The sequence below is a fragment of the Microcebus murinus genome, chromosome 5 (genome assembly GCF_040939455.1).
Source record: "Microcebus murinus isolate Inina chromosome 5, M.murinus_Inina_mat1.0, whole genome shotgun sequence".
NCBI classification, from domain to species: Eukaryota; Metazoa; Chordata; class Mammalia; order Primates; family Cheirogaleidae; genus Microcebus; species Microcebus murinus.
Genome location: NC_134108.1, coordinates 88937022 through 88960284, shown reverse-complemented (window position 1 = coordinate 88960284; position 23263 = coordinate 88937022). Strand labels below are relative to the sequence as shown.

At 35.8% G+C, this 23263-nt stretch overlaps 1 protein-coding gene across 1 annotated transcript in view; it reads left to right on the top strand.

Moving 5' to 3' along the window:
- PRIM2 (DNA primase subunit 2) overlaps positions 1-23263 on the top strand; it is a 278889-nt gene that overhangs the window by 244319 nt on the left and 11307 nt on the right. The window lies entirely within an intron of this gene.

Below are 23263 nucleotides of genomic sequence, written 5' to 3'. Positions count from 1 at the left end.
TTATTTAAACTGTTCATAAGACAAAGAATGCTCAAATTGTAAAATCAAATATATAAGAGAACATCTTTTAGTAAGTCTACCTTTACCACAAAATAAATATTGTGACATTGCAAAGACTGTTATCCATAGTGTTCTTTCAAGTTGACTGGAATTTTGATGGAGTTGAGGAGCTTCTGTTTGCTTAGCTTTATATTTTAGAGCTGGAACATCTCATCATTTATCCTTAAAAACAATTGTTACTTAAGGAAATGACCTTGTTTACTTTGTTACTCTAGACAACTTCACTGCTTCTTCTGTGTCTAAAGTTCAGATTGAGATTAGTTAATTCAAATTTAACAATGTTTTTCAGTACTTTGAACAAGATAGTGCTTGAGGTATCAGAGGTATGCAAAGAATATTCGGATATAAATCCTGCTCCCGCAGAACCAGGGTCTAGACGCAGGGGTCCTCAAACTACAGGCCACATGCGCCCACTGAGGACATTTATCCAGCCCTCTGGGTGTTTTTGCCACCACTGCCTGTCCTGCTTAGCAGCCAACTCTTCCCGGGCCCACAGTGCGCATGTGTGGAATATGCGCCACATTCTCTAACTGCCCTCCAACAGGCTGAGGGACAGTGAACTGGCCCCCTGTTTAAAAAGTTTGAGGACCCCTGGTAGAGGAAAACATAAGCCAAGTGTGATAAGAGGTACACATAGAGCATGTTTGGTCTTTTGATGATGGAGAGACTACAACCATCTGGGGAGGCCAGGGAACACTTTCTGGAAAGATCCTCTTTGAATTAGGCCTTGTGGCACAGCTGGGAATTAGAGTGAATGCACAAATAAAAGGCAGAAAATGTATAGAACTATTAGGATTTCAAGCTTAGGATAATGGTGGCATCAGTACATAAACACCAATAGGCAACTTAAGGGAAGTAGTTGGTTTGGAAGATTTAGTTTCAGTGGTTCAAAATAGCCACTAACAAATTTGATAGGGAATCTAGAAAAAGAAAATTACAAGCTTTTTAGCAATTATAAAGAATCACTTTTTTCTTTAAAAAAAAACGGGAGCTATTAACATATCTGTATTAACTTTAAATGCATTAATGTGGGTTTGGGGCCTTAGAGGAGTTAGTACTAGAAATCTGATAATCTTTCCAGTTAGAACTGTAAAACCATGGGATTGGAAAGAACATTAGAAAGCCATTCTTTTTTTCATGGGGTCCCATGCTATGGGTGCATAGCTAGTAAGTTAGTGGTAGAACCACAAATTGAAATCAGGCCTTCCAACTTTTAAGACTTTTTTTCTCAACCTCACTTAATTGCTGATTATCATGCATTTGCTGGGGGAGAGAAGAGAGGTAGGTGAGTCAAAAGCCATGCTTCAAATGGAATCTTGGCTAACATTTCTTTGTCAGGCACTAACTTCTAGGAGGTGGCATCAGTTGAGACTGAACAGAAATGGGAGGAGAGGAAAGAAATACATTAGGGAAGCGATGTATCACAAAAGTCAAGGAGAAAATTTGGAGAACAGGGTAAAGTCCGCAGAGAAATTGTTCAAGATGAGGACTGAGAAAAGGTGACGATGTGCTGAGTGGATTACTCAACTTTGGCTTTGGTGAGAGGTGTCAGTATTATGGTAGAAACCAAAAGCAGGATTATACTTAAAAGATGAAGGGATAAGAGACAATCAGTAACCTATTCAAAAAATGCACTAGTAAAGTGGCTGTTAGAATTGTATTAGCTTAAACATGATGGGATTGTTTATTTGTAGGTTTAAGACTGAAAGAGACCTGGGTCTGTCTGTAGGATAGTGGGGGAAAAAAGAACCCACAACAGAGGGTGGACTTGATGAAAATATAAAATAAAATCCCTCTCAAACTCAGAGTTAAGCTCTCTTGCCTTTACACCGCAACTATATTTGTTGCAACTATATTTATTACACTAGAATGTAATTATTTGCTTACCTGTTCCTCTTTCCCCCACTAGTTTGTAAGTTTCCTGAAAGGAGAAGTATTTAACTTTCTGTCCCACTGTCATCCAGCGACTTTATACTTGGTAGATGCTTAATAAATGTGGGAAGAATGAGTGGGCATATTTAGGTAAGAGGAAGGTCCTATAATATCCTTGGTGGTATGCAGGGAGAAGTAAATACAAATTAAAGGACACAAGTGAGAAAGTAACAACTTAGAGTCAGAGATAGGCATGCCCCTCAACCAATATGGAAATAAAAGGAAAAAATTTTGAGATAGAGCAAAGGGAATTTGATGGAGTGTATCAGTTGGTTTTACTCTTACTTATAAAGTAAGAGGTGTGTTCATGAGCTGAGAATAAAGATTTTAGTAGAAAATATAGAGGCTTTTTTAGCAGTCATAAAGAATCACTTTTTAAAAAAAGGCTATTAACAGTTTATTAACGTTATCTTGAGGAGATTAAGGTTTATAGTTTATAGTAATGACTACGTTTATATACTCTTTGCTTTTGTCTCCACCATATCCCTCCATTTACCCTTAATCCATATGTACATCCTTTACTCAGCTGAAGCCACTTAGTAATTTTCACCTCATCCTTTGGACCTGCATTGTAACCTTTTGTCTGAGATGAACACAGATGTACGGTGCATGTAGGCAAGCTGTAAATAATATTTTGCTTTTATTTGATGTATTTATTGAGTAGATCTCAGTGGAGTGAAACAGCTGGTGGACTGTATTCTAAAGGGCAGAGAGTTGATGAAAAATCCATGTAAAATATTTTGATAAGGTTGCATTTTGGAGCTTGGCCTAAGCACAAATGAGATCTTGAAAACTCTAAATGCACATTAAAATATTGTATGAAAGTCAAGAACAATATCATTAAAATATGTGTAAGGTAAAACTCAGTGTAGCTATTTTTATCTCAGGGGAAAACTACCTGAAAAAGATACCTTCAACAATAGAAAAAAGATGTTCTAAATAACTAGAATTTTGATCATCAGAAGAGAGATTATTGTGATTTAGCTGGCATCACCTACTTTTTTTTTTTTTAATTTCAGTGTATTATGGGGGTACAAATGTTTAGGTTACGTATATTGCCCTTCCCCACCCCCACCCCCACCCCCATCAAAGCTTCAAGTGTGTCCATCCCTTCTTCCCATCTGCCTGATGAATGTTATTTCTGTATGTGCACTTAGGTTTTGATCAGTGAAACCAAATTTGCTGGTGAGTACATGTGGTGCTTATTTTTCCATTCTTGGGATACTTCACTTAGTAGAATGGGTTTCACCTCTATCTAGGAAAATACAAGAGGTGCTGTATCACCATTGTTTCTTATAGCTGAGCTAAATAGTACTCCATGGTGTATATATATATATATACACCACATTTTATAAATCTACTCATGTATTGATGGGTACTTGGGTTGTTTCCACATCTTTGCAATTATCACCTACTTTTTTAAAAGCATACTTATAAGATCACATTTCACTTTGCTTTTTGATTAGCCTTAATAGTGTTACAAAATCACTAAAAATTAATAAGCTTGGTGTATTCCAATTTAAGAGGACAGCAATATATGAACAACAAAATATGGCCAAAGAAAATGGGTAGTCTGTCATTAATTCTCCTCTCCTCTCCCAAAAGAGGAAAACATACTGATCAATTCACCAACAAGACATAAAAATTCTAAATGTTTATATACCAACAACATAACTTCAAAATACATGAAATAACAACAGAGAACTGAAATAAAAACTAGATAAATCCATAATTATATTTGGAGATTTCAGCACTGCTCTCAAGTGATTAATGGAATAAGTAGACAGAAAATCAGTAAGGATATAGAATCCTTGAATGACACTGTCAACCAGCTTTACCTGATCAACGTCAAGAGAATGTTTTACCCAACTACAGAAGAATGGACCTTTTGTTTTTTTTATGTGTGTGTGTAACATTAATTGAGATAAGTCATAGTCTGGATCTTTAAAAATCCATTACAAATTTAAATGAATTGAAATCATATCAAGTAGGTTCTTTTACCATACCCAGGGCAATAATGCAAGAAAAAGAAATACAAGCAGATTAGAAAGGAAGAAAGAAAACTTTTCACTATTCTCAGAAAAAGTGATTATGTAAATAATCTCAAAGAACCTACCACAGTGCTACTATAACTAATAGGTAGCAGAATACTAAGTCAATATATAAAAATCAATTATATTTATTATAATGAACAACTGAGAATTAAACATTTTTAAAAAGATAAAAATATGTACAAGATCTTTATGCTGAGGCCGGGCGCGGTGGCTCACGCCTGTAATCCTAGCACTTTGGGAGGCCGAGGCGGGTGGATTGCTCAAGGTCAGGAGTTCAAAACCAGCCTGAGCGAGACCCCGTCTCTACCAAAAATAGAAATAAATTAATTGACCAACTAAAAATATATATACAAAAAAAAAAAAAAAAAAAAAGATCTTTATGCTGAAACACTAATGAAAAGAATCAAAGAACAAAGTTGGAGGCACATACTACCTGAATTCAAGATTTTCTATGAAGCTATTATAATTAAGACCGTGTAGTATTGGAGAAATAATAAAGATAGAGACCAACTAGACAGAATAAAGAGTTCAGTAATTGACCCACATATATATGGGCAACTGATTTTATACAAATGTAGAAGAGCAATTTAATAGGGAAACGGTAGTCTAGAGTTCTAGAACACCTTGAGAGTATTCTAGAACAAGTAGTTCTAGAATAATTGGATATCCATATGCAAAAACATGAAAACAAAAACCTAGATGCATACCTCACACCTTATATAAAAATTAATGTGAAATGGATCATATACCTAAATGTAAAACTTCCAGAAGAAAACAGAATCTCTGTGTGACCTTGGGTTTGGCTCACACCATGAAAGAAAATAGTGATAAATTAGACTTTATCAAAATGGAAATTTTTGCTCTGCAAAAGACTCTGTTAAAAGAATGGCAAGATAAGCCACAGACTAGAAGAAAATATTTTCAAGTCATGTATTTCATAAAAGAATCCAAAAGATATAAAGAACTCTCAAAATTCAGTAATCAGAAAACAACTTTTTAAATAGGCAAAACATTTGAAGACATTTCATCAAAGGAAAAATGTGAATGGCAAATAAACACATTATGGAAAAAGCTCCTTAGTGAAATGCAGTTTAAAACTACAATGAATACTATGATATGTGAATTAGAATTTGTTTAATAAAAAAAAATCTGATAATACCAAGTGCTAGTAAGGATGTAGAGTGACCAAAAGTCTCATACAATAGTGGAGGAAATGCAAGCAGTGGAGCTACTTTGAAAAGGAGTTTGGCAGTTTCTTATAAACTTATATACATGCTGTATGAAACACTGATACCACTAATGCATATTTATTTATACAATTAAAATCATAGGTTCACACAAAAGCCTATACATAAATGTTTATAATGGCTTTACTCATAATTGTTCCAAAGTGGAAAAACCCAAATGTCCTCCAATTTGTGGCTGGATGAACAAATTGAGGTATAGTCACACAGTGGATTACTACTCAGCAATAAAAAGGAACAAACTGTGGGTACACTGAACACCATGTATGGTTCTAAAAAGCATTATGCTAAGTGAAAAAAGTCAGACTCAAAAGCTCCATACTATATGATTGCATCATATGACATTCTGAAAAAAACAAATCTATAGGTACAGAAAAGATAGTGGTTGCTGGCAGGGAGGTGTTAGTGCAAAGGGATGGGGGAAATATTTTGGGTGATAAGACGGTTCCATTTTGATTGTGGTGGTGACATCATGGCTGAATTTGTCAAATTTTGCAGAACTATTATAAAAGGGATATATTTTACTGTATAAAAGTCATAATTTTTAAAAATAGGATAAAAAGAGGGTTAATAAATCAAGAACTCGAAGTATAGGAATGTAATTTAGAGTGATGTAGGCAACATCCTATATAATAAAAAATGGAAATAGGTAAAGTATGAGCCTCTTGGGAGCAGACCAAGCAATAGGAAGAAATGTAATGTGGGAGCTATTGATGTTAATAATAGCCCTGCTGTACTTAAAATAATTTTTTTTCACTTCCACTTGTATTAGTTTCATTAAAGGTTGAAAAAATGTTTCATCTTATATATAATGTTTAAGTGGTCATGTGCCTAATGGATAGATGGTAATAGCAGTAATACTAGATGCTTGTGAAATCTTTGTATATGAATTTTAACCTTTATCCCTCTGAGCTCCCAGCACCTACCATAGTTATCTGGTCCATGTTAGGAACTGTGAAGGGACTGAGACTTTACCTTACTTGTAAGAACTTAGTATCACAGTTTCATGGATGTTGGCAGAAGACATGACAGCAGTGTATCATATTTTCTTGCAGTAGTTCCTTGAGCCCGTTTCCACAGAGCAACATGAAGAGGGTCAGGTACCTACTGCATGTGTAGTGGTGTAGTAGTTGGAGGAGAGAGACCTGAGTTAAGGGAATCTGAATTATTTATAATGGACGGTAAACATGTCTATACATTAATTCAGTGGAAGGTGCTATTATCTATATTGGTCTAGAACAAAGGCCCTTGTTGACTCTGCTTGCAAATGTTCAGAAACTTGAGACTCCTGGGAAATTATCTCTCAACAGTAATAGTTGGTGCCCACTGAATAAATAATATATTAGTCTATAAGCTATATTGGTCAATTTTTTATTGGTACCTTAGTGTTCCTTAAAATATTGGTATGTATTTTAGTTTCAATTTACTTTCATTAACATCTTCTAAAAAATTTCAATGAGTTAAAAATCTTTTCAATGCTTTGTTAATTTGTTTAGCTAACCATATCTATCTGTAGTATCTGAATTTTCTAATTATTCTAAAGACAGTTTTAAGCTTTTGTTCTATTTTTAGCCTTTTCTTTAAATAACCCGTAATTTTATGATATAAACATATTTCAAGATACAGTAATTTTAAGAATGTGTTCAAAATATTGAGACTAAAATCTTTCATCGGTCTTAAATGATTTTCTTTCTCTGAAGAGATTTTTTTCCAATTGTGAAAAGGTATACATGACATTTTCAAATTGCAGTTTTTTCACGGGAGCCCATAACAGTGTGCTGTGTCCTATCATAAATAGGAAAATTGTCTTTTTGCTGTACTAAATCACATATGGCATGTCTTCAAATCTCACAAAGCTAATCAATAAACAACAATAATTGCTGCCTACAAACTAAAGTTGGTAGTTCATTATAATATATGCCACAGTAAAGTTAACATCTCTTGTTGTAATCTCTGAATGCTTTTACTCCTTATTTTTTCTTACTGTGTAGTAGTGAGTGGTGTGATTGCTCTGTCATTGGAAAAGAACAATTTGAAGACACAGTATTTATATTAAAAAAATTTTTTTGCCTACACTGTGCCAAGCCCTGTGATAGAGGCTTTAAGCAAATAAACTGTATCTTATTTGATTCCCACCACAGTATGATCTCTATTTTATAGATAAGAAAGCTTAGGTTTGAAGAAGGTAAAAAACTGCTCAAAACCATAGAGCTGACATACGATAAGGCCAGGATTAACACCTGTTTCTGACACTGAAGCTAAAGTTCCTTCCACTGCATTGTTCTGCTTCTCTGTAGTATTTTTCTTTCTATTTTCAATTCAGTTGAAATTCTTTTTGGTTTCTTTTCCCATGGAAAGCCTTTACTGTGAAGTGAATAGTGATTTTTATGTACCTAAATTTAGGAATATGTGTAATGCATTATTTAAACACTGACAAATATGAAATAAAGATGGGAATAATTCACAAAATGTGAATTATAGGTGGTAACAGGGTTTCAAAAGATCTGGTTGCCTTTTTTTTTATTTCGGCATATTATGGGGGTACAGATTTTAAGATTTCAATAAATGCCCTTTCCCCCTTCCCCCCACAAGTCTGAGTCTCCAGCATGACCATACCCCAGATGGTGCACATTTCACTCATTATGTATGTATTTCCCCCCTCCCCCCTGCCCAATACCCTATTACTGTAGCACCTATGTGTCCACTTAGGCGCTGCTCAGTTAATACCAGTTTGCTGGAGAATATATCTGGTGCTTGTTTTTCCATTCTTGGGATACTTCACTTAGTAGTATGGGTTCCAGCTCTAACCAGGAAAATATAAGATGTGCTATATCACCATTGTTTCTTAGAGCTGAATAGTACTCCATGGTATACATATACCACATTTTATTAATCCATTCTTGGATTTGGTTGCCTTTTTTATTGAGGTAAAATTCACAAGATATAAACCATTTTGAAGTGTACAGTTCAGTGCATTTAGTACATCCATAATCCACAATTTAGCACACCCATAATCCATAATCTACCACCTCTGTCAAGTTCCAAGCATTTTTATCATCCCCCCAGAAAACCTACCTTACCCATTAAACAATCACTGCCCAGCCCCTGGAAACTAGTAATCTCTTTTCTTTCTGTATAGATTTACCTATTCTGAATATTTTATATAAATAGAATCATCCACTATGTGACCTTTTTGTGTTTGGCTTATTTTATATAGCATGTTTTTGAGTTTCATCAATGTTTTGTAGCATGTTTCAGTACTTCATCCCTCTTAATGGCTGAATAATATTCCATCATATGTCTATGGTACATTTTGTTTATCCATTCATTCATTGATGGGCACTGGGTTATTTCCACCAGCTGGGTAGCTTAAAAAAAATTTCCCTACATGTCTTCTCACCATCTTCCCTCTGTGAGTTCTGTCTCTGTGTCTAATTCCCTTTTTTTGTAAGGACACCAGTCATACTGGATGAGGACCCACCTTAATGACCTCATTTTCATTACCTCTGTAAATACCGTTTCCAAAGAAGATCACATTCTGAGTTAGTGGGGGTCAGGACTTCAATGTATCTTTGAGGGACAAAATACCACCCATAGCACCATCCTAATAGGTGTGAATGGGTGAAGTGGTACCTCAATGTGGTTTGATTTACATTTCTCTTATGACTAATGATGTTGAGCATCTTTTTATGTTTTTTGGCCATTTGTATGTCTTCTTGAAGAAATGTCTATCCAGTTAATTTACCCGTTTTTGAACTGGGTTTTCTTTTTGTTGTTGAGTTTAAGAGTTCTTAAAATAGTTTGGATACGAGACTATTATCAGATACATGATTTGCAAATATATTCTCCCATTCTATAGGTTTACTTAACATCTTTTTGATAATGTTTTTTGATGAACTAAAGTTTTTAATTTTGGAGTCTAATGTTTTCTTTTGTTGCTTTTGCTGTCATTTCTAAAAATCCATTACCAAATTCAAGATCATGAAGATTTACACTTATGTTTTCTTATAAGAGTTTTATAGTTCTAGCTTTTATATTTAGGTCATTGTTCCATTTTGAGTTATTTTTGTATATGATATGTAGGGGTCCAACTTCATTCTTTTGCATGTGAATATCCAGTTGCCCAGCACTATTTGAAGAGACTATTTCCCAGTTGATGGTCATGAGCCCTTGTCAAAACTTGAGTAGACGTAGATGTATGGGATGATTCCTGGATTCTCAATTCTGTTGCATTGGTCTGTATGTCTGTCCTTATGCTGGTGCCATACTATTTTGCTTATTGTAGCTTTGTAGTGAGTTTTGAAATCAGGAAGTATGAACTCTTCCATTTTGTTCTTTTCTAATATTATTTTGGCTGTTTGCAATTCCATTTGAATTTGGGGGATTAACTTTTCTAATTTTATGAAAGCAGCCATTAGAACTTTGATTGCATTGAATCTGTCTATAGATTGCTTGGGTTAAATTGATACCTTAACAATGTTGTCTTCTAATCCATGCACACAGGATTTCTGTCCATTTGTTTGGGTCTTTAATTTCTTTCCCCAAAGATTTCCAGTTTTTAGGTTACACATATTCCACCTTGTGGGCTTAATTTATTCCTAGTTTAATTTATTCTTTTGGATATAAATGGAAAACGTTTTCTTAATTTTCTTTTCTGATTGTTCATTGCTAGTGTTAGAGATACAACTGATTTTTGCATGTTGCTTTTATATCCTGTGACTTTGCTGAATCTGTTTCTTTGCTCTATTAGTTGTGGGGTTTTTTTAAACAGATTCTTTAGGATTTTTCTGTATATAAGACCAGTCATCTGTGAATAAGTATAGTTTTACTTCATTTCCATTGAGATGCCATTTATTTCTTGCCTATTTGGTCTTGCTAAAATGTGGAATAGCAGTGGTGAACACTGGCTTGTCTTATCTTACTTCTGATCTGAAGGGAAAGGCATTCAGTCTTTCACTATTGAGTATGACGTCGTCCGCTGTAGATTTTTCATAAATGCCCTTATGTTGTGGAAGTTCATTTCTATTCCTAGTTTAAGTGGGGTTTTTTGTTTTTGTTTCTTTTTAATAATGAAAGGGTATTGGATGTTGTCAGATGCTTTTTCAGCATCAATTGAAAGGATGATCATGCGGGGGTTTTCCTTCATTCTGTCTATTAATGTGGTATATCGATTGATTTTCATGTGTTGAACCATCCTGGCATTACTGGGATAATTCCCACTTGGTCATGGTTTATAATCCTTATATGTGCTGAGGATTTTTGCATCTATAGGTAAAAGGAATTTTGGTCTATAGTTTTTTTGTGATGTCTTTGTTTTTTGTGACGTCTTTGTCTTTGTGATAACCTTGCTATCTGGGTCATGCTGGCCTCATAGAATGAGTTAGGAAGTGTTGACTCCTTTTCTGTTTTTGGAAGAGTCTGAGAAGGATTGGTGTTAATTTTTTAAATGTTCTACTGTTTCTGGATACTCTCAAAAAAATTAAAAAAATAAATAAATAAATAAATGTTTCATTGCATTATTGAAAGCAAGTCTCCCAACTACTATTGTAGAACTATTTCTACCTTCAATTCCTTTCAGTGTTTGCTTCCTGTATTTTAGGTGTCTGTCTTTAGTTGCATATGTTTATAATTGTTACATCTTCTTGATGGATTGACATTTCGTTGTTAATATAATGTCCTTTTTTGTCTTGTAACAATTTTTGACTAAAAGTCTGTCCCACCTCTCATTTGGTTACTCTTCATGGAATATCTTTTTCTGTCCTTTTAACCTTTTTGTGCCATTGGAACTGAAGTGAGTTTCTTGTCGGGGGGCATATAGTTTGATCTTAGAGAGTTTAATGTACTTAAATTAAAACAATTACTGATAGGAAGGATTCATTTTTGCCATTTTTCTCATTGTTTTTGATATGCCTTATACTTTTTTTGTCCCTCAATTTCTCCATTCATACCTTGTTTTGTTTTTTTGTTTTTTGGTAGTATACTTAGTCATTTTGTGCTGTTATAACACACTGGGTAGTTTATAAAGAACAGAAATTTATTTCTCACACTTCTGGAGGCTGGGAGTCCAAGGTTGAGGGCATTCATGTGGTCTAGTGAGGGCTTTCTTCTTGCTTAGTCCTCACATCCCAGAAGGCAGAAGGGGGAGAGAGCTGGCTAGTCAGCTAGCCCAGTGCTACCTGAAGCTTATTTTATAAGGGCCTTAATCTCATAAAGGAACAAGCCCTCATGGTCTAATCACTTCTTAAAGGCCTCACCTCTTAAGACCATTAGTACATGAAAATTGGAGGGAACACATTCAAACCACAGCATCTGCCATTTTGATTCCCTTCTCATTTTCTGTACTGTATTATTTTTCATTTTCTTAGTGGGTTTTCTGGGGATTACAATTAACCTCTTAAGCTTATAAAAATTTTTATTTAACACCAAGATAGCGTCTATTATATATAAAAAATGCACTTCTATATATAGCTCTGTCCCTCCCCCTTTATGTTGTCACAGATTACATCTTGATACACTGTCCATTAACATTGACTTATTGTTTTATGCGTGTCTTTTAAATCATATTGGGAAAAAAGGGAGTTACAAATCAAAAATATAATGCTGGATTTTGTATATCTATGGGGTTACCTTTATAGTGTTCTTTCTCTTTGTATGGCTTGAGGTACTTTCTATGCTCTTTCATTTCTGTCTCAAGGACTACCTCTAGTGTTTCCTGTTGGGCGGTTCTACTAACCATAAACTCCCTAAGCTTTTGTTCATCTGGTAATGCCTTAATTTCACCTTCATTTTTGAATGACAGTTTTGTCAGATATAGGAATCTTGGTTGGCAGTTTTGGTCTTACAGCAAAATGTTTTATGCCACTGCTTTCTGGCCTTCTTGGTTTCTGCTGAGAAATCATTAATCTTATTGAGTATTTCTTGTATATAATGAGTCATTTCTCTCTTTTGCTTTCAAGATTCTCTTTTTGTCTTTGGCTTTAGACAGTTTGTTTATAATGCATTTCGGTGTGGATCTCTTTGTGTGTATCCTTTTGGAGTTTGTTGAGCTTCTCAGATATGTAAATTTGTGTCTTTTTCCAACTTGAGAAGTTTTCAGCCATTATTTTTTCAAATATTCTCTCTGCCTTTCTTTTTCCCAGTGTTCCATTATGTGTATATAGGGTACACACAATGGTGTCCTACATGTTGCATTGGTTCTGTTAATTTTTATTCATTCTTTCTGCTGTTTAGATAATCTCAATTGACCTGTCTTCACATTTGCTGATTACTTTTTCTTTCTGCTGAAACTGCTGTTGAGAACTTTTTATTTAGTTGAGAACTTTTTAGAACCTTTTGAGAACTTTTTATTTAGTTGTCTTAGTTTTTAGCTTGAGAATTTCTGTCTGGTTACTTTTTATAGTTTAATTCCCTTTTTTGCTATTTTCTATTAAGACATCATTCTCTTGATTTCTTTTACCTTTTGTCTGTGGTTTCCTTTAGCTCTTTGAACATATTTAAGACAGTTGATTCAAAGTCTTTGTCTAGTAAGTATATGCTGTGCTTTCTCAGGGATAGTTTGTGTTAATTTCTTTTAGTGGGCCATACTTTTTTTTCTTTGGATGCTTCATAATGTTTTATAGAAAACTGGACATAAATTGCTAACTCTGGAAGTCCGATTCTTTTTATATAACCTGTCTGCATTGTCCAATGTAATACCCACAGCTATATATGACTTTTTAGCATTTGAAATGTGGCTGGTCCAAACTGAACTGTATTGAAGGCAGTGGTGTGTTGATAAAGTAGGTCTTGGCTAATTTCTGTGGTGTAAATATTCCTACTATGGCCATTATTTAACAACGTGATGTTGCTGAGCCCTGTTGGGAATAGAGTTGAGAGTAGATGTGCACAGTCAGCACTCACAAGCCAGTTTGAGTCACCCCAGTGTACCACTGGGTTAAGTGTAAAATATACACCAAGTTTCAAAGAATTTGTGTATTATTATAACAAAGAACATTGTAAAATATCTTAGTATTTTTATATTGATTACAAGTTGAAATGACAATATTTTGGAAGCATTGGTTTAAATAAAATGTATTACTAACAGTAATTTTATCTGCTTATTTTTACCTTTTTAATTGTGGCTATAGAAAATTTAAAATTTAAAATCATAGAATGGCACATATTTCTGTTACAGACCACTGTTCTAAGTAGTTACTGTTGAGAACTTGAGACTATTGAATATTACAGTGATTAGATTCTATTTCCAGATTATATTTTAATGTTTGCTTCTGGTGAACAATTGTAATTGACCTGTTAAAACCAATATTTACTTTTATATATTGACTCAAAAGTATAAATAAGGCTACTCAGTTCTCAGTTTTCAAAATGTTTGATTGAAACAAGGTATTACTTACAAACATATTTTGTACTAATGTTTTTGAAACTTTTTTCCTCATTTTATTAATAGTTTGTTTTGTTTTTTTTTTGAGACAGAATCTGAACTCTGTTGTCCCAGCTAGAGTACCGTGGTGTCAGCCTAGCTCACATAACCTCAAACTCCTGGGCTAAAGCGATCCTCCTGCCTCAGCCTCCCGAGTAGCTGGGACTATAGGCATGTGCCGCCATGCCTGGCTAATTTTTTTTATGTATATATTTTTTAGTTGTCTAGCTAATTTCTTTATATTTTTTTAGTAGAGATGGGGTCTCACTCTTGCTCAGGCTGGTCTCGAACTCCTGAGCTCAAACAATCCTCTAACCTTGGCCTCCCAGAGTGCTAGGATTACAGGCGTGAGCCACCACACCTGGCCAATAGGGAAAGGAAATCTATTATAGAATTTTTTTTTTTTTTTTTTTTTGAGACAGAGTCTCACTTTGTTGCCCAGGCTAGAGTGAGTGCCGTGGCATCAGCCTGGCTCACAGCAACCTCAAACTCCTGGGCTCAGCGATCCTCCTGCCTCAGCCTCCCAAGTAGCTGGGACTACAGGCATGCACCACCATGCCCGGCTAATTTTTTGTATATATATTTTTAGTTGGTCAATTAATTTATTTCTATTTTTTTGGTAGAGACAGGGTCTCGCTCAGGCTGGTTTCGAACTCCTGACCTTGAGCAATCCGCCCGCCTCGGCCTCCCAAAGTGCTAGGATTACAGGCGTGAGCCACCACGCCCGGCCTATTATAGAATTTTGACTCAGCTTTTTTTTAAAGCAGATCTAATTGGTGCTTACAAGAAACTTAATAGCGATATTAAAACCATGAAATATTAATATGAAAAAAGTATGCTCTTATTACTTCTTGAGAGGTTAATTAACCTCTGCTTTTCATAGTCTAAAAGTTCTCAAGAAGTTAGTGGCCATATTAAATCTAAAACTGGCAAATGCCTTTTAATGAAGAAATCTTTCAAAAGGGACAGTTTAAAAGACTTAAAAGTAGCTCTATGTCAAGAAGATTTTATGGCAAAGATAAATCTCAATGACTTTTTACTCAATGTTCATATAAATCTAAACTACCTAAAAACTCCCGTGATTTTCTTAGGTAGGAAGTACTTATCAATGGATGGGAGTATTCAGTCTGTCCATTACTTTACGAACAGTAACTGCTTTTAAGAGCAGCTTTTGTGTCTATTTCATCTCCAGGAGCATCTCTTCTGATTTATGAGAACAGTACTTTGATTGCCACACTTAGCTTTACTTTTCTTAGTGTCATAGTTGAAAATGCGTACATTGTTCTTGGTAAATCCCAGAACTACATTAAGGAAAGGAGGGGAAGTTAAGCATTAGAATTGGTGTCAGCAGGCCATGGTTGTATTTTTGGCTTTATCACAAAGATCACTGAACATCTAACTTGATTTCTGCGTATAGCCTTCCTTTCTTATGTGTTGTAAAAAGTGGTTCAAAGAAAAATCACATTGAAAGTCAAGGAACATATACCATTCTTAGCTAAACCTATTAATTAAAACTTAAATTCATTATAATTTTGTTAAAATGGAAAACATTCTTGAGAAATATTAGTATTCTGTTTATAGTTGTGTACCTTTCTATAATTATTTTATTATTCATTATATGAGAAATTACTGATATCTATAGAAGAATTTTATTCAGTGGCATACAATGCTGTCATTTATGATAGGATGCTATATAAAGTCCAACCTATCTACCTGTAGTCATAAAACTATTCTCCTAGCTTGGTTCTCTTTCTTGACCAATTTTGTAAAGTATACTCCCAAAGCCATCCTCCCCTTTTTTTGAGGAGCAAAATTCAGGTACCCAGAAAATTAAGTATCTAACTTTACTTCATACAACAAATAATTTGGATTTTTAGTCTGCTTAGCTTTAAGCCATTTCAGACTTCTTGGTAGTGTTTTACCATCAATTTATAATACATTAAAGGTTATTAAATATGGAATGTCTGATTTCCTTAAGTACTAAGTCCGTCAGCTGATCTCGGACAATTCACTTTGATACTTCTTGACGGGGTGGTTTTTATTTTTTATTGTGAAAGTACAACCTCATTCTTTCAAATGCACATTTGGCTTGTGATTATCTTTCAAAATTTTTGTAGAACAATTTTTGTGAAACCGTGGATAAAGTAAAAAATTTGTGTTATTTTTGACTATGAGTTCCGTCATGGAACCAATGTAGCACAGACAGCTTGAAATATCAACGATTTGTTTGGGAAGGATGTGGCTAATGAACGCATGGTACATCGGTTTGAGAAGTTCCATTCTGGTAATTTTAATCTTGAAAATGAGCCACGTGGGTGACCACCTGAGACCAAGGTGGATAATGAGCTGAAAGCTATAGTGGAAGCAAATCCATCTCAACCTATGTGTGAATTCGCAGCAAGGTTTGACATTACTATTCCTATAATATTGGACCACTTGAAACAAATAGGCAAGGTAAAGAAGCGAGATAGATGTGTACCACATGATTTCTCTTATGATGCTCATTTAATGCATCTTGAAGCTTGCCTTTCTTTGCTGTCATAACACAAAGGCAAACTATTTCTATACCATATTGTTACTTGTGATGACAAATGGATTCCTTTTGACAGTTGCAAGCGTTTGACACAATGGTTGGATAAAGATGAAGTGCAAAAACACAGTCCAAAACTTGAATATTCATTTAAAAAAAAAGCTAATGGTGTCTATTTGGTGGTCCAGTGCTGGCATTTTCCACTACAGCTTCATGAAACCTGGTCAGACATCACATCGATGTCTACTGCATCCAATTGGACAAAACGATGAGTATGCTTGCGATTAAGCAGCCAAGATTGGTCAGTAGAGACAGGCCAATCCTTTTGCAAGACCACATGTCACAAAAAACAATGCTGCTCAAACTGCAGAAGCTAGACTTGGAAACTCTGTCATCCACTGTATTCATCAGATCTTGCACCCACTGATTACCATTTCTCCTAAGTGTTGGACCACTTCTTGCAAGGAAAAATATTCAATTCTCAACAAAGCTGTGGAAAACAAGTTTCACGATTTCATTGCCACTCGCTCTGTAGGCTTCTTTGCTGCTGGCATAAGCCATCTACCATTTTTTATTTTTTTTGAGACAGAGTCTCACTTTGTTGCCATGGCGTCAGCCTAGCTCACAGCAACCTCGAACTCCTGGGCTCAAGCAATCCTTCTGCCTCAGCCTCCCAAGTAACTGGGACTACAGGCATGCACCACCATCCCTGGCTAATTTTTTCTATATATATTAGTTGGCCAATTAATTTCTATTTTTAGTAGAGACGGGGTCTCGCTCTTGCTCAGGCTGGTTTCGAACTCCTGACCTTTAGCAATCCGCCTGCCTCCCAGAGAGTGCAATCTACCATGAAAGTGGCAAAACTGTGTTGATACTTTAGGCACACGCTTCGATTAATTGTACTGCTTCTTGTTTGAGATAGAATAAACTATTGATTTGAAATCAGACATTTCATATTTAATGACCCAAATATTTCTTATTAGCTAAAGTTTCTATCTCTGAATTTATATTATTATTTTTCTTCATAATCCTCTAGTCCTTGGAAAAACCTTTAAGTGACAGGTTTTTAATTTAGCTTTCATTTTCAATAGCATATCAAGGAGATATAATACATCTCTTTTTAAAGTAATATCTTTGAAAATAATTTTTAAATCAATATAAATGTTTTTCATCATTTTCATAAAGATTGTAGGGCATAGTGATTCTGAACTGGCTTGTTTTTATGGTAGATAAAATAACAGAACACTCAAAGCACAGTACCAGTAACTGAACTGTGGAACTGAGGTTTGGCAGTACTTTTCTCCATGTCTCTAAGCAGGCTTTACACATATATTCTCATTTGCCTTCCCTCCCCATCTTTCCCCTCTTCTTCCTTTTCTTTCTTTCCCTCCTCCATTCCAAGTTCACTTAATTGTTGATGTTCCCTAAAAGCTTAAATACTTTAACCCAAAATATTGGTATTAACGTACACTGAGAAAAATCAATATTTTGGGTAGCAGTTTAAATTGTTTTGCAAGAATCATTTTCTCGGTGCCTATTTAACTACAATAAAGTATGATAAGTGCTCTAATAATTAACTATAATGAAGAATAAGTACTTTAGTAAAAATATATTCAAAGTGTGAGTTGCAGAATCAGAGGGGAAAGATGTTCTGTTGAGGAGGGAGTGGAAGGGAATGCTGCATAGAGGAAGTGACATGTGACTGGGCTTTGAAAGTTGAGTAGGAATTTCTCCCATGGAGCAAAGTGAGGCATGTTAGGCAAAAGGAGCAGCATTCATTGAACACCAACAGATAATATTTGGGCAATGACTGTATTCTAGTTACTATTCAAGGCACTGTGGGGTATGTGATGAATAAGACTGATGAGACCTCTGCCTTCATGGAGCTGATCTTCCAGCGTGGGTGACAAATAAGTAGTGAAAGAAAAACTACAGCAGGGTGAGGGAGTAGAATGAGACCTGCCAGATTTAGATAAGGTTGTCAGAATGTGTTTTCAGGAACCCTAGTCCTGGGAGATCTTTGAAAAATGAGTTCTGGGGACAAATTATTATAGTTTGAGAACCACCACCCTGATCAGTCCTGCCATAAAGACACTTAGATAATTCTGGATTAAACCAAGTCAAAGAATATATGAAACAAGAAAATATCATGATCACTGTAGGATTTAGGGAGCTAAAATTCCAAAGAACACACTGCAGAAGAAGCTGGACTAGAGTGTGAAGGCCCCCATGGCCAGGTGGGGCAAGACAGGAAGGAGCCCAGAGAGGGAAATTGGGTCTGACGAAAGAAAGGCCTTTGGACCATGATGGAAAGTTTGTGCCCCATCCACAGCTGGGAGCCAGCAGAGCTAGAACTAGGTTTGGATTTTAGAAAAGTTACTTTGTTGGCAACGTGGAAGCTGTCTTGAGTGAGGAAAGGAGAAGTTTGCAATAAAAAAGAGAATGATAAGGGCCTGAATGATGGAGTGGAAACAGTAGATTTTAAAGATATTTAGAGGGGCCGGGCGTGGTGGCTCACACCTGTAATTCTAGCACTCTGGGAGGCCAAGGCAGGTGGATTGCTTGAGGTCAGGAGTTCGAAACCAACCTGAGCAAGAGCGAGAGACCCCCGTCTCTACTATAAATAGAAAAGAAATTAATTGGCCAACTAATATATACAGAAAAAATTAGCCGGGCATGGTGGCACATGTCTGTAGTCCCAGCTACTTGAGAGGCTGAGGCAGCAGGATCACTTGAGCCCAGGAATTTGAGGTTGCTGTGAACTAGGCTGATGCCACGTCACTCACTCTAGCCTGGGCAACAAAAGTGAGACTCTGTCTCAAAAAATAAATAAATAAATAAAAATAAAGATATTTAGAGGGAGAATTGACTCAGTCAGATAACTTTGTTTATAGAAAATAAAGAGTCAGAAAAATTCTTGACATAGAATGTTTTAAATGAATGAAAGTGCATTTTCAAGAGAGGAAAACTTGGCCCTGGTCTGACAATAAGTGAGGGAAGGTCACAGCAGGAGTGGAAGGCGGCAGCAGGCTAAGCTGTGCTGAGTTTGTGAGAAATGGAAGCAAAGGAATACGTTCAAAAGTGAACCAGACTTGGCATCTCCACCATTTTTCTTCCTTCCACCTTTGAAATTGGGAAGGTTAGAAATGGAGTGGAAAAATGGAATGGTCTAATTTCGAAAGGTTGAGCTTTTTAGGAAGAAGCAAGCTTGTTACCGCTTTTAAATAAGACCGAATATGACCTTGAATTAGAGAGAAATCAGCTGCACGTCTCATTGGTGAGTGCGGCATACCTCGCTGTACAACACTCTCCCACCAAAGCCAGGGACAGGCAGGTGGCTGTATTCTGCTGCCAGGTAATCATCTGGACCTCACTAGCAGCCACTGAAGCAAAAGGCAGAGAGGAATTTGCAGCTGGCAGGAAATATTAGAGAATTATTAGGAAAAGAGAAGGAAGTGTGGTTCAAAGTTATAAAATGTGTGTGTATATATAGAGGGAGAGTTCTATTTTTGTATATCTAGTTCTATTTTATATATCTATGTGTCTGTAGCATTTCCCACCAGTGTTTTTTTGTTTTTTTTTTTTTTGAGACAGAGTCTCACTTTTGTTGCCCAGGCTAGAGTGAGTGCCGTGGCGTCAGCCTAGCTCACAGCAACCTCAAACTCCTGGGCTCAAGCGATCCTCCTGCCTCAGCCTCCCGAGTAGCTGGGACTATAGGCATGCGCCACCATGCCCGGCTAATTTTTTTTTTTATATATATATCAGTTGGCCAATTAATTTCTTTCTGTTTATAGTAGAGACGGGGTCTCACTCTTGCTCAGGCTGGTTTTGAACTCCTGACCTTGAGCAATCCGCCCGCCTCGGCCTCCCAAGAGCTAGGATTACAGGCGTGAGCCACAGCGCCCGGCCTCCCACCAGTGTTTTTATATCATATGTTCACATCAACTGGATATGTTCTATCACTGATCAGATTAGAAAAATATCACCTAATTCGCTCTTTGTTCCATAACTGCAAAGAATTTTGGTTAGCTACTTTATTAGAATCCTCTTACAGAAAAAAACAAAACAGTAATTCACCTTGAGGATGAAATAGTAGATTAAATATAGTTAATGCTTTTGCCAAATTTAGCAAATTCGAATATGATAAATTTGTTTTGTGAAGATGATAAACTGCATTGTTTTATTTTTAAAACTCTAATATTATTCTTGGTGGAGTTTAGTCAACTGGCAAAGAACAGTTAAAAATGAAAAGAGAGAAAAACTAAAGAATATGAAATACCAAAGTATAGTAGTTTGATATCACTACTCCTAATTTTTTCTTAGCCTTTTGATTACTGATGAACTAGATTAGAACAATAAATGGATTGTTACACTTGACATTTTGTACTTTAGTCTGGAAATATTGGCATTAAAAACTAAAAGTCATACTGCCATTTGAGCAATATTCTTAGATCTTCATAGAAGTTTTTCTTTAAATAAAAATGTTATAGTTTTCAAATGTCTTTGTTTGACATGATTGTTCAATTTGTTATGTTTTTCTAAAGAAAAATTAGGAAACTTCTAGCTCAGGCATCCAAGTTGGCCCTTGATTTGGTTTTCTCTGTTCTTTGGTGTTAATGCTGTATGCAAGAGGAAATCATGATGGGCTCTGGTTCTTCTAGAATGGAGCATGAAAACTGGAGACTCAGTTAAACATTTCTTTGTGAGCTGTGGGTTACACTTTGATGTTTATAAGCCCCATACATTGCAAGATATGGACCCCATTTCACTTATCCCATTTATCTGACTTTTCACATTTTTCTTCTACCTGTTTCTTTCTTCTTCCTATTTGCTTCCTTATATTTCTTCCTCTCAGTGGGTTTCCACCTCTTTGCAGTATGTGTTCCCCTGACCCATTCTGTTCCTGACCCTCGCTCAGGGCCCGTCCCTACCTGCCAGCCTTGAAGAGCTCTCCCTGTAACAAGGGCCAAGGTCAGTTTGTAAGGAGAGGTATCTGGGTCTTCAGATGCTATGTGAAGAAACACTGTCAAATAGTACTATTTCCCTGACTACATCTTCATTCTGACTTCTTTACCTTGTGGAACATTTTGATTTCAACCCCAATTCTGTACCATAGAGTCCACCTCAGGCATCTGTCCTTTTTGGATTTTAGTGTTTGTTTGCCAGGTTTCTAATTTTGCTTCTATATTACAAACTGAATTTTAGTGTCTTGCTCATACCTTAACTCTTCCTTTTTTTCCCCCTGGTTTTCAGCTTTGTATTTCCTGCCTTGAAGTCATCCAGCCCATCAGCAAGATGTATTAGCACCATCCTCAAAATAGAGATACCTGCAGAATATTTAATATCATGCTTACTGGTGATGTTCATATCAGAAAAATTTAACAAAATGAGGTACAGAAAAAGTCTCAAGTTGCATTCCATATACAAATGCTAGAACATCAGAATCACTTGTGAAAATTTTGAAGTCAGCAAATCAGTTGTGGATCTAAGATGTTGCTAACACTAAGACTTGAGGTGTCATACTAATGTTATTGCACAGAAAGCATCTGTTGGCTAATCATGTTATTCAGTGGCTAGTAAGTGCTATTTTTGGTATGTCACATATATTTTATGTGATAGTTTGTTTCTTATATATTGGCATTTTCCTGAGTTTAAAAGCAAGTTAGTTTTATTTAAGAAATCAGTCAGGCTCAGCAGGAGGAGGGGGTAGGGTTACGCGTAATGCATTAAATTAAAACACTGGGGAACAGATTCCTCTTGAGCATTTTCATGCTGAATATGTGATTTTCAGGAGCAGTTAGGTGGGAAATGATTCTGTCTCCAAATCTGACCACTTTTCACCACCACTGCTGTTACCACCCTGGACTGATCATTTATTCCCTGGATTCTTGTAATGAGCTCCTTGTTTGTACACCTGCCCTTTCCGATCTGTTCCCAGCACAGCAGGCAGAATGATCCTGTTAAAAATGTAAGTCAGTTTCCTTTACTCCTGTGCTTTGAACAGAGCAGTAGCTCCCCATTTTACTTAGAGAAAAAAACCTAACTTCATTCATTGGTCCACAAGAACTTCTCTTTCTCTCTTTTTTGCTTTTCCTATATCTCTGTAATGTAGATCATAATCTTAAAATATATATTTTTATTAGTTGAATTTTTTTTAGTAATGTTTCATATTTTCTATCTTCACTTTAAAAGCATGTTTTTTATATTCCTCTTAAAGCAAGAGTTTTTTTTTTTTAAGTCTTTCTGCGGTAAATGGCCCTTATGAGACAGACACCTTAAGAGGATGTATTTCTTCATCTCTGCAATGAAGATAATATCTACCATTAATACCTACTCACCTCAAAGCAGTCTTTTTCTTGGATTTCTTATTAGCTCATTTTTTGGGTCCTCTGTATTTCTGTTGTTCATTATTCTCTCTTCTCTTCCTCTCTGTCTCACCCCTATAGGTCTAAATTTGTCTGTCTTTGAATAGCATTTCTGGCCAAAGGGGGAAAAATCCTCTAGTTTCTTTTTTTCTCATCACACCTTTACATATGTACAGAAATTTTCATTCACCTCAACTATGCTGTGGCATGATTGGTAAAGTTAAGGATAAATGGTTGGGTGATTTATTTGTAGACTGTAGGCAAATTTCAAATAAAAATTCTCAGGAACACTCTTACACTGCTGGTGGGACTGCAAATTAGTGCAACCTTTGTGGAAAAGAATTTGGAGATACCTCAAGGAGCTAAAAATAGAAATACCATTCGATTCAGCAAATAGCATTATTAGGCATCTACCCAAAAGAGCACAAGATATTCTATAATAAAGACATCTGCACCCGAATGTTTATGGCAGCACAATTCACTATTGCAAGGACATGGAAACAACCCTAGTGCCCATCAATTCATGAGTTGATTATTAAAATTTGGTATATGTTTACAATGGAATATTACTCAATTCTAAGAAACGACAGTGAGCTAGCACTACTTACATTCTGGATTGAGCTTAAGCCCATTATCCAAAGTGAGGTGACACAAGATAG